At 40.6% G+C, this 10,161-nt stretch overlaps 1 long non-coding RNA gene across 1 annotated transcript; it reads left to right on the forward strand.

Moving 5' to 3' along the window:
* Positions 1 to 1,736: 1,736 nt before the first annotated feature.
* On the forward strand, positions 1,737 to 8,456 carry LOC140607483 (uncharacterized). Its single transcript, XR_012009482.1, has 4 exons — positions 1,737 to 1,977; positions 5,614 to 5,727; positions 5,963 to 6,015; positions 8,047 to 8,456. It is a non-coding gene; the product is annotated as an uncharacterized lncRNA (long non-coding RNA).
* The last annotated feature ends 1,705 nt before the right edge of the window (positions 8,457 to 10,161 follow it).

Genomic DNA, 10,161 nt, shown 5'->3' on the forward strand with positions numbered 1-10,161 from the left:
TTCCCATCACAGAGTCTGTTTTGGGGACTGTCAGATCTCTTGTGGTAACATTGGAATTTCATTTCTATAAAACTTGGAAGGAGTGAGTCTTCTGAGAGTCTGAAGATCTCGTTAGATCTCAGTAGATCTAAAACAAATTCCATCGAGAATGTAGCTTATCTGAGTTTGGCTCCCAAGCATGTTCAGAAGCCTATGTTCAGAAACACTAGCTTTTTTGCTTGTTTTCCAGGAAATATTCAGTTTTCAACCTCTAAATCTTCCAAGTTTCTAAAACGAAGATTCGCCAGGCACACACTGGAGAAAGGAGCTCAGAGTTCCTGGAGCTAGTGGGTGGCGTCAGAAAGAGATGGGCTACTGAGGCAGGAGTCAGAGACAGTGGGTGGCTGGGAAGAAGACAGGGTGGAACCAGCCACCCATTGCCCCAGGGTCAGATTCGAACAGGAATTGTTTCCCTTTCTCTGCTTGCAAGTTTTTTCAAGAGTCATTTACATTATAAACCTATTCATTTATCAAAGAAAATAACATTTGTTATGGAGGGAAAAGCCTACAGTCTTATGGCAACGCCATAACCAAGGAGACCAAAAAAATCAATGTACTGGAAAATCCATTTGAGTCTGGCATCTTAATTTTTGTAGGCAGAAGTCTGAGGCACAGAGAGGGAAGGTGCCCTGCCCAAGGACTCACAAGTGGAAAGCAGGATTCCATCACAGTTTGTTTTTCTTCTGGCTCCATGCCCTGCCCCTTCTCAGAGCCCACCCTAGTGACCCCTAGTGGGTCTCCCCTGTGGTTTCTGCCTCCATGTCTCTGGCAGTTTGCCCAGCTTCTCTGTGGGGTGATGAGCTGATAGTGAGTTTGCTACAGGAAATGTCTCAGGGCTCAGACTCATGAACCCCAAAGGAATTCATTCTTTCCTCTCAGTCATGAGGCACCACTGGACCCTGATCAAGAAGGAGGCAAGAGTCTAGATTAAACTACCTTGTGCCAACATCTACTAAAGTTAAATTCTAAGAGGCTCAACAGCAAGGAAAGGAGAGAGAAGAGGATGGAAGGTAGAGGGAAGAATGGCAAGAGGAAGTGAGAAGATGGAGCATAGAGGAGAAATAAGCAAAGGTGAGGAAGGAAAGGAGGATTACTAAACAAGAAATAGAATTGAGTGTATCTTTTTTTGTTCTTGGTTCAAGAACTTCCAAACTGAGCATCACATGAAATCTACTGGGTGCCCCTAGGAGCAGAAATAGACCTTGGGTTTACTGCGTCTAGGGATCCCACTTGCATCCTGAGAGGTCAAGAGGGCCAACTCCTTACCATCTGAATACTGAGAAAAGGGTGGAGAGGGTGCCTTCATTTCCTAACTTTTGACAGACTCCTTTCTGGACGCTCCATTGATTCTACTATGGGTGCTTTCTGGTCCTGATCCAAACCATAATTAGGTTTGGGCTTGGAGAAACATGGAAGCCATGGATTTTCCTCAGCCACTTTTCAGCCAGAAACTCTACCAGGAAGCCTCCACGCCTCTTAAACAGAAGTATATGTTAATGTCCTTTGTCCAGCCAGAAGCTGCCCCAGCTTTGCTTTGCTGAAGTCTGTGGGTGTCTTTGATCTCCAAATGGCTTCCAGATCTCCTGTGAGCACTGTGAGTGGCAGCATCCAACCAGGAATGCCTGTGGCTGCAGGGACACGAAGAGCCCTGGAGGCTGAGCAGCTGCTGCTTTCTCTCACTCCACTGCTCACCCTCCACCACTGCTCGCCCTCCGGCTCTAGGTTAGCCAGTGCTAGTGGGCAGACGCCAGCTGGAGTCCCTGACCACCTCTGGATTCTGACACCCCTGTGAACGTCAGACAGACCCCCAGGCAGGACCCACCACGGATCTATTTGCCTGAGGGTCTAAGAGAACCCCTGGGAAAGCAGACAGATGTGCTTTACCAGAAACAAAGTCCCAGTGTCCAAAGGGACTGAGGTTTATGAGCACAGCTTCATGTAAGTAATGTCTTCATGTAAGTAATGTCTGTAATTTGGATGCTTTCCCTGCAAAGAGGGATTCTACGAGTAGTAAAACAAAATAAAACTGAAAGGTCTGTTTATACTAAAAACTGCTTTGGTAAGCCTCTGACAAACTAGAAAGCACAGGGGAGGGAGGCATTCCTCCCTCAGTAAGAACACACATGGGAAGGCTGTGTGCAAGATCCTAATATTAAGGCCCTAAATACTGGACCTAATATTAAAGTCTAATATTATATGCTGCCTTAACATTAGGCGAAATGGAAGTAGTTGCTGTCCAAACATTTGGGTCTAAAGGTATATTTGGGATTTACTTACTGGGTCTTTTCAAAGTTCCTGGAAGTTCCAGGGTCTGCAGTGATTATAGATATAGATATAGATATAGATATAGATATAGATATAATTAACTAGATATTTCATTTGATTAGTCATTTAAAAAAATCTGTCCTTAGAAAGAAAACTCTCAGGCATGAGATTTTGAACACAGATATTAGTGAAAATGACTTCTAAAATTCTTAATAAGCCTCTAGATAATATTTATAATTACTAGAGGCAGGAAAAAGGTTCACTTCAGAAGTAACCACAGGTCAATTGCCAGATGAGACTTACCCACCTATAATGTTAAGACACAGTTCAGTCCTAAAGCAATGGTATTTAAAAAAAAAAAAACAAAAAACAATTTGTTCCTAAAACAATTTTTTAAGGTTTAGTAGGCTGAATTAAAAACAATCTGATAATTTTTAAAATAAAATGATTTACAAAAACAAAATGACAAAAAGTTAAATAAAACATTTTTCTCGTGAAAGTGCTACCCAACTATAAGAAATAGACACCTAAGTAGGAAAACGAACAAGAAAAAATAAACATGACTGACACACATGACAAAAAAATCAATCTCATTAGGAATCAAATGTAAAGTGAATTTAGGGATGCCTGGTTGGCTCAGCAGTTGAGCGTCTGCCTTTGGCTCAGAGCATGATCCCAGGGTCCCAGAATTGGGGCTCCAATTCGGGCTCACCCACATTGGGCTCCCTGCGTGGATCCTGCTTCTCCCTCAGCCTGTGTCTCTGCCTCTTTCTCTCTCTGTGTCTCCCATGAATAAATAATAAAATCTTTTTAAAAAATTAATAAAGTGAATTTAAATGAAACACCATTTTCTGTAAGTAAATTGGCAAAGTTTACAAAGTTACAAAGGGACTGTGATGCTTGGAAATAAAAATTGAGAGATAAGCATAAGTAACTTGTCTGTTTTGTCTTTAAAATCTCCATATGATTATATTCTACTTTATATTCTATCTGTACTTATTTCAATATGCACATCCCCCATTCAAAATCTTCAAATAACATTTGACTCTTTATATATGTTATTTTTTTTTTCCTCAGCTGCTGAGTGTCTTAAGGAAACATTCAAATAAAGGGGCTAGCTTATTGGGATCATCCAGGGGGTTGGTAGAAGGAAAGAAGTGGAGGCAGATACCCAAACTCAAGCGAATGACAGGAGATGGTCAGGAAGTAAGTATTGGGAAGCACAAATGAAAGACAAATAATGAAGTAGCTGAATGGCATACGGAACATGAATTTTTAGCTAAAAACTTTAGACTCTGACCCACATGCTCCTTCCTCACCTGAAAGTATAAAGAAAAAACACACAGCTTCCAATAATGGGAACTGACACCTTTAAAGGGAATCAGGACTTTTGAGCTGGAGATTGAGAAAATGTTCAGGTAGGATGTAGTTAATGGAGGAAAATGAAATGAGGGCTTCATGGTAAATAATAAATACATTATTTCTGAGCTATGCTTAAGACCACATTTCATGACAGCTCACTAGACCAGATAAGGACTAGTTAAGAATTACCTAATAACCAGCTGATTTTGGAATAAGACTGACATTTCTTTGCACTTGGTGGGAAAAGGACAAGTGTCTATAGAAAAGACTCCTTCCCCCCACCCCCAAAGGAAGTGAGTTGAAGGAATACTTTTAAGAATACCAAGAAAGTGGGGCTCCTGGGTGACTCATGGTTAAGTGTCTGCCTTCAGCTCAGGTCATGTTCCCAGGGTCCTGGGATCAACCCTCAGGTTGGGTTCCCCATTCAATGAGAAAGCTGCTTCTCCCTCTCCCCCACTGCTTGTGCTCTCTCTTGCCATCTATCTCTCTCCCTCAAATAAATAAATAAATAAATAAATAAATAAATAAATAAATAAATAAATAAAATCGTTTAAAAAATACTAAGAGGGCAGCCTGGGTGGCTCAGCAGTTTAGTGCTGCCTTCAGCCCAGGGCCTGATCCTGAAGACCCAGGATCAAGACCCACATCGGGCTCCCTGCATGGAGCCTGCTTCTCCCTCTGCCTGTGTCTCTGCCTCTCTGTGTGACTATCATGAATAAATAAATAAAATCTTAAAAAAAAAAATACTAAGGAAATAATCAGGGAGTTTCTCCAGCATACAAGTAGATGGGAAATCCTAATTCCAAACTCCATGCCAGGCAGCATGATTGCAATCATTTTAGGCCAGAAAATTTTTGAAATTAGGTAAAAAGCAATGACCCACTTTGGTCATGATACATCTCTGGAGAGTACCTGTAGCTTTTAAATATATACAAATTCCTGGTATACCATTCAACATAAACTAGCTGTCTTGATCCTCCCCTAGTATTCTGAACTCCTACATTAACTGCCTTTTTGGAGAGATCTCAAACTTATAATGCCCAGGATATATTTGAACATTCTTCCAAGAACTTGATCTTCCAATACTCCAATTCACACACAAACACAATGTTCTATGGGTTCTGTTTCTCTGGCTAATACTTGGGGTGACAAGTATCCTATTTGTTTCTCAATCCCTAAGGATGTTTAAGGATCAAGGGCAAAGATATTCATTTAGCCCTCTATTCTGGGAGAGTAGAGAGTAAAAATCAAACAGTTGAAAACTCAGGCTCCTTTTGGCGTATTCTTTTGATTCCATGTTATAGAATGCCTTCTTGGTCTTCTTTAGAAATTTTTTTTTTTTTTAAGATTCATTTATTTGAGAGAGAGAGAGAACATGAGCAACAGGGGCAGAGGGAAAGGGTTAGAGGAACAAGGATAAAGAATCTCAAGCAGACTCTGCATTGAGTTTGGAGCCTGATGTGGAGCTTAATCACATGACCCTGAAATCATGACCTGAGCCAAAACCAATTGTCAGATGCTTAACTGACTGTGCCAACAGGTACCCCTTCCTAGGAATCTTTTCTCCTCCCCCTTCTCCTTCTCCTTCTTGTTCTTCTTCTTTAAAGAAATCTTTTAAATTGTATTTCTTTCTTGGTGTCCCCACATTGCAGCAGAGTGAGCAGGGTACAGAGAGCTACCATCTCTCCTTCTAGAAGGCAACAGAGTGAAGCTCAGGGGATAAGATCCAGGTTCACTTAGACCCAGGCACTTACTAAGGCACTTACCAAGGCAAAAGTACTCTCAGAGCTTAGTTCATGTACATAAAATTATGTATACACAAAAACAATATAAAATGGTTAAGGCACAAATTAAAAATAAGATATATCTCAAGGTTTTTTTTGTTCATTAACTTGACTCTTTTGATATTACCAATACATGGATTTTGTCATATTAAACTATCAACAGGTTAGGTGCAAAATAATTGACATGTGTTGGATTGACAAATATACCAGTGCTCCTGAGATGAACCAAGAGAGAAAACAGGAAACAATCTTTGAACAGCAGAAGGAAACACCAAAGGTAGGTGAGCCTGGAATTTCCCTAGGAAGGGGCCTGCCTAATTCTTTTGCCTTAGGAGAAATTCATATTGACATCAGGGCCTGGGAGGAAACAGAGGCCACAGCTGGGAGAGGTGAGAAGGGAAAGATCTGCCATTTGCGGAGTGTCATCTTTGTCCCAGACATTTATATATAGATTCAATTTTGATTTTCAGAACCACCTGAGCAGTTATAAAATATTATCACTATTTTTCCAGATGGGGATGTAGACACAGGAAGGTAAAGACTCTTATCTAAGATCACACAGTTGGTAAGTATCATATGTGGGACTCAAACACCTCAATTCCATCCTCCCTTACTTGTCCTAACTTTAGGGGGAAATATGAGTGGTCTAACCAGCCTATGAGTATATCTCAGGAAGGAAGCCACCATGTAGGGGTCCTTTATTTGAAGCCACAGTTAACAGTGATATCAAGAGGGCAGAAAGAATGAAAAGTAGAGGTGGAAGCAAAGGTTAGGTACGGAGAATAGGGCACGTCTCCAAATCTGAGAAGTTTCAGAAGTAGAGATAGAAGCCAGATTAAACATGGGAATTGAAGAAGTAAATTGAGAAATAATGGGGGACCATTAAGGGAGGGAACAGCAGGGTGTTCTTGAATGAATATTTGTAAAGATCCTTTAGCTATAGTCGGGTTTTCCTATGATCCCCTTTCCTTATCCCCCAGCATGATGTGTGGCCAAATTCATCATGTTTCAAGCACCAGAGGTGGGTTCTTTTATTTGATTATGTACTTATTTCATTAAATTTCTATCCCTTTCAGGGTCATGCAAAGATGTAAGTTCTCAGGGGTGGGGTTCCAAGGGACTTTATCACTTAGCTACCAGCTTATCTAACAGTATACAGGATCAGATATCGAACAGTAACTATTCAGCTATAAATACCAGCTTCCTGTGTTTGGAAAAGGTAAGGAAATTGTTCATTCATTCTACAAATATTTGTGGAGGATGCAAAAATGGAAAAGGACCATCGTGGCAGTTCAGATGAAATGCTGGGGTAGTTCAGAGGAGGAAACTGGCATTTGAGCCCGGACTAAAACCCAGCCCCGCTCTTGTGTGTGTATGTGTGTGTGTGTGTGTGTGTGTTTTCAATTCCTTCTTATAGCTCTGACATTTGCACTGATCACACAGTATTATAATTATCCAGTTACTTGTCTGCCTTCCTTAAGTAAACTAAAATCTTCTAAAGAGCAAAAATTGAACTTGGTTTATCATTGATAACTCACAGCTAAAAGTAGCACTCATTTAATAAATATTTTTTGACTTTTCATTGATTTTACATTAATAATCAGACCTTGCAAATCATGATTCCAATTAGAAAACCCAGCCCTAGGATCTGCAATCGATGGGTTGAGACTCTGCATATAAAAAGATAGGGTTTTTGAGACCGTTTATGTTACCTTAAAAAAAAAAAAAAAAAGATTTACTTATTTATTTGAGAGAGAGAATGTGTATTGGGGAAGGGGGGTAAGCAGAGGGGAAGAAAGAGAGAATCCCAAGCAGACTACATACAGGCTGAGTGTGGAGCCCCAGGCAGGGCTTAATCCCATGACCCCAAGATCATGAGTCAGAGTCAGATGCTTAACCAAATGAGTGACTCAGGTGCCCCTACATTACCTTTTTGAGCAGAGTTTACACCATGGTTTTCTTGAACTTCTTATAGAATTAAAAACAGTGCCACACACATGGGAAAAATAAAAAAAAAAAAAATCTGCTAAGAACAATTGAATAATTAGACTTACAGCAAAACACAAATTAATAGGACTTCAGAAAAGAGTTTCATCATGCTCTTGTCATTTTTTTTCATTGTATTATCCTAATCCCTGACACAGAAAACAGAGGACATGTTGACCATGTCTACATGAAGCTTCACATTAGCTTTATTTGACAAAGATGCAAGTAATGCATGGACAATCTGTGCATGAGAACCAGATGTCTCATTTGCATTTGGATTTTTACAGTAGAAATGAACCTTGGAGGCATGAGAAGTGCACTAAATTTATTTTAATTGACAGATGGACTTAGAATGTTGAGACAGATCATTTTTCAGGCATCCAATGCAAAAGTAAATATGTTCACTTGAAGGGGTATAAATAACAATAGAGAAAGGTTAGACAGTGAAGGCTAACACTGGAAAAATCTGGAGGGTAGGGAAGCTGGAAGGACTCAGATATCAGAAGAAATAAGCATCCAATTTCAATTAATATTACTTGAGACCATCTTATGCACCAGTTGTTGAAAAAACAACTGCTACATTCATTATCTCATTTACTTTTCATAACAGCAAATGGGAAAACTGATGAAACTCCATTCTGCAAATAAAGAAATGGAAGCTCAAAGAGGCTAAGGGGTCTCAACCATGTACCCAATGAAAGGGGACTTCAACTATCTCCATTTTGGCCTAAAACCTTCTAATTGATTAAGGTCTTCTTTCCAGCTTATCTCTTAAGTAAAAGACCCTGGGGGCAAAGCATCCCAAAACAGGAACTGAAACTACCTCCTCAAGACTAAGGACTGCCCTAAGCCAGCAAGACCCCATGTGATTGACCTCTAAGACAATGATCACCCTGACCTTTACTGCCCGCCTGCGTGTACCCACTGACCTTTGTCCTACATTTTCCTTATATTATCCTAGAAGCATTTGGAGTACTTTTGGAGAGAATCTTTGAGATGCCAGTCCTCTGTCTTCCCAGTATTGGCCTCACTGAAATAAATTCCTTTGTTGTTTTACCACCACTCATTTCTCTGCCTTTGGATTTTGTCTGTGGCAAGTGGCTGAATCTGGTCTGTTCGGGACCCCTAGAGCCAGACGCTTTTGCATTCCTGTACCCCAACTATACCCACAGTAGCAAATCTCTGCATTAGCCATCAAACCTAGGTTTTGTGGCTTCCCGGCCAATGGTCTAAAGCAGACAAAGCATAACACTCAGTGCTTTATGCTAAATGTTTGCATATTGAACTCCAATAAAAAAATAAAAAAACTTGACACTGGAGGCAAAATAAATAAATAAGTAAATATAAATAAATAAATAACAGACAAAGCAGGGAGGAGCAGGCTGGGTCTCCAGTGTCAATAGCAAGACTCCAGAGTCAGTCAGCAAGGCCAGTTTAACTGGCTAGGAGCCCCAAGTGGAGCTTCTTAAAGGGACTGCTGAAGACAGCAGTCTAGGACTCATAGATATTAAGCCTTTGAGGCCATTAGATAAACCTAACCACAGAATCCTAGCAGGGCAGAGATGCTACTGTCCTGGTAAAGCATTCATAGGTTCACCCTCTGGAGTCCTGGTCATTGGATCAGTGCAAAAGGTGAGTCCAGGAACATAGAATCTGATCTGAGAGTGAAGAGAAGTCAGCCCTCCAGGAAAATTTAAATGATCTGTTCTACTCTGCTGTATTTGCAGGTTTATAATGAATACACTTTTGCTGGCTCAAAATGAGCCTGTGCTCCTTTGAGCAGAAAGAGTTAACCCTCTGGGAATGAGAAGGGAAGCTGAGTTGGTTAGGCTGTTAGAGAAACTGCATATAGCACATTGAAAAGGAGAATGGGCCCTTCGCTGGGTCGCTGTTGTTCAGCATTGGGACTAGGAAATGGTTTATTGTACAATATTCAATAAGTATTTTCTTTGAAGGAAGTGTGCTGTAAATGTGTCAAATGACAGTTAGTGATTGGTCCTTGGGGAGAGGAGATGTTTTGTGCTTGAACTGTGTTACTTGAAAAATTGAGGACCCGAAGGCAAGCTTCTACCTTAAATCACATGGACCTAGAGCAGTTCTGACTCTTACACCAAGGAGGATATATTGAGAATATTATTTCCTTGGCTTTGTGTGGCTCTTTGTATGTCTCAAAGCATATTCATACACATCATCATTCTTGTTCTTTCTTGTTACTTGGCAAAGACAAAGTATGATTATTCTCCCTCCCCCTTATTTTTAGATAAAAGAACAATGGCTTTTTTAGGTTAAAAAACAGGTTGGAGAATTGACTTTCTAACAGAACCAACATGAGGTTGTGGCTGCTACTCATCCTCACCCTCAAGCTCACCTACTGATCACTTCATACTCAGTGCCAAGCATCGTGCTAAGCACTTCATCAATATTACCTCATTTAATTATCTCAGTTCTATGGTATAGGTCCTCTTATGAGCTCCATTTGGAAAGAGAAAAACCAGAGGCTTACAGAAGTGAAAGGCCCATAAGCAGGGACCTGAAACCCCACAGATCCATACTCTCAACCACTGTGTTCTACTTCCACTCTTTCCCCTGCCCCTATGAGGCAGGTGCTGTGACCTTTCCTGTTTTACCCATGAACAGACTGAAGCACAAAAGGATTAATAATTTGCTCAAGGTTAAACAGTGAGTAAATGGTGAAGCCTTGCAACAAGGAGTCTCTGTTCTAGAG

The sequence above is a fragment of the Canis lupus genome, chromosome 16 (assembly GCF_048164855.1).
Source record: "Canis lupus baileyi chromosome 16, mCanLup2.hap1, whole genome shotgun sequence".
Classification (NCBI taxonomy): domain Eukaryota; kingdom Metazoa; phylum Chordata; class Mammalia; order Carnivora; family Canidae; genus Canis; species Canis lupus.